The sequence below is a fragment of the Cynocephalus volans genome, chromosome 8 (genome assembly GCF_027409185.1).
Source record: "Cynocephalus volans isolate mCynVol1 chromosome 8, mCynVol1.pri, whole genome shotgun sequence".
NCBI lineage: Eukaryota > Metazoa > Chordata > Mammalia > Dermoptera > Cynocephalidae > Cynocephalus > Cynocephalus volans.
In genome coordinates, this window is record NC_084467.1 from 20,985,176 (window position 1) to 20,987,846 (window position 2,671).

Here is a 2,671-nt window from a genome sequence, read left to right on the forward strand (position 1 = left end):
AGTTACAAATATGCCTTTTCACTTCCTTAATGATGATTTTTTCCTGCAGAAAATTTTAATTTTTATGTAGTTGAGTTCATACAAGTTTTCTGTCATACTTAAAAAACTATCTCCACTCCAGAGTTGTTTTTTTTTTTTTTTTTTTTTTTAAATTTCCCAGAAGGGTTTTTTAAATATAGTGAAGGAGAAACTAGAGCATGCTTGCATGTTTTCAATAGAAAGGGAGAGGGACTGACCGGTTAGCTCATTTGGTTACAGTGCCAACCTTGTAACACCAAGGTCAAGGGTTTGGAACCCCATATGGGCCAGCCACCAAAAAAAAAAAAAAAAAAAAATAGAAAGGAGGAAGTTGATGCTGAGAGAGTCAGGAAATTTTTAGGAGCAAAGTCCATGATTAGGCTAGAGGGGATGGGAAAGTAGATTGGTAGAACTGGTGGTGAGAGGATGAGAAAGTTTCTATCTGATTGCCTATATTTGCACACATGGCCATTTATGAGTATTACTGTAATAATGTACAGTCAAGGAATTTTGCTCTTGGCTTTACTCTTCCATGTATCACAAATCATCCAAATCATGTGTTATCACTTGGACTCTCTGTGCACTTTGAATGGCATTCTCTCTCAAGAGAACCCTTCTACTTGCAGAATCGGTACCTAGAATCTTTGGACTTGCTAGTTCAGTATAAATGGGGATTGGAATCTATGGATCTGCATATCTTCTGGAATGTGTATTTCCTGTGTTCTCCACCCGCCAAAATGGAGCAAGAGTTGGACCAGAAGATGCTACTTTCCTTCCTCTGATTTATTGTCTCCCTTGTTAGGGCCTCTATTTCAATTTGGTTTGGTCAAGAGGCATTATTAATGGGCTTTATTTTATTTATTTATTTATTTATTTAATTATTATTATTATTTTTTAAAGATGACTGGTAAGGGGATCTTAACCCTTAACTTGGTGTTGTCAGCACCACGCTCACCCAGTGAGCAACCGGCCATCCCTATATGGAATCCGAACCTGTGGCCTTGGTGTTATCAGCACCACACTCTCCCGAGTGAGCCACGGGGCCGGCCCAATGGGCTTTATTTTAAATTCAAGTATAACTGTTGATACCATGACAAAGCAAAGAATCCCCCAAAAAGTAATATTTAGTGAGATGGAATAACTGTTTTTTTTCTTGACATAGCATAACTTTAAAACTTGAATTAGTGCTATAGGAAGTCCATCTTTAGTCATTCCACTAATTGATCACCTCTCTTAATTTATCACTCAGTAAGCATCTATTGATCACCCTTTGTCATGGGAACTTGCAAATATTGGAATACAAAGGTGTTAAGAGAAGGTCTTGCCCTCAAGAAGCTCACAGACTGCCAGGTATTATTTGGTGTGATAAATACTACAATGAAGGCACATAAATGTATTAATCCTATGCGAGAGATGATTTGAGAAAAGACACCATTATACATTTTAGGGATACAAAATGTTGGTAGCAAATCACTCTTGGGTATAAGATTCTTTATTTTGTCTACTAGATATTTACTAAAATATATTTGAATGCCTCCTGACTATTGGGAGTTGTGCTTGATGAAAAATTAGGTGTGGACTCTGTCCCAATGAAAGGGATAGACAGACATTTAAAAATAAGAAATAGATATTTTAAATGCTAAGAAGAAAATAACAAGGTGTTCTGAAAGACTACAAAGAATTTAGATGAAGGAAAGCCACTTAGCATGTTGTATTCTATATAACAAATTACTTCCAAAGTGTAGCAGCTTACAGCAATACTAAACATTCATTATCTCTTATAAGTTTCTGTGCGTCAAGAGTTCAGGGGTGTTCAAATAGTGTGGCTTAGAGCCTCTAATGAGTTTATAGTCAGACTGTTGATTGGTACTGCAGTAATCTAAAAGCTTAACTGAGGAAAGAAGATCCAGTTCTAGGATAAGTCACTCACAAGCCTGTTGGCAGGAGGACTCACTTCTTTGCACCATGGATCTTTCCATAGGTTTGCTTGATATAGGTTTTCAAGACATAGCAGCTAGTTTCCCCTAGACAGAGTGGTCCAAGAAAGAGCAAGACAGAAACCACAATGTCTTTTATGATGCCTGTGAACGTTAATTCTAGGTGTCAGCTTGGTTAGATGAAGGAATGCTGATAAACCTGGTAAAGCTATCTTTTTAGGTGTGTCTGCGAGGGTGTTTCCAGCAGAGATTATTATGAGAGTCTGAGTGCCCTGGGTGGGAAAGACCCACCCTCAGTGCGAGTGGGAACCATCCAATCCTCTGGGGGTCTGGAGAGAACAAAAGACAGAGGAAAGAGGTGAAGTTCTCTCTTGATCTGCTGGAGCTGTGATACACTCTTCTGTCCTGTCCGTGGACATAAAAGCTTGAGACTCTTCAGCTTTTGGGTTCCAGAACTTACACCAAGGACACCATCAGCTTCCCTGGTTTTCAGACCTTTGGACTTGAACTGAGCCACGCTACCGGCATCCAGTTTATAGACGGCCTATCGTGTGACTTTTCTTCATAGTCACGTGAGCTAATTCCCCTAATAAATCCCTCTCATATAATTATAACGTATCCTATTGATTCTGTCTCTCTGGAGAACCCTGACTAATACAATGCCTCAGATGTCATATGCCATTATTTCCACAATATCCTATCAGTTACATAGATTA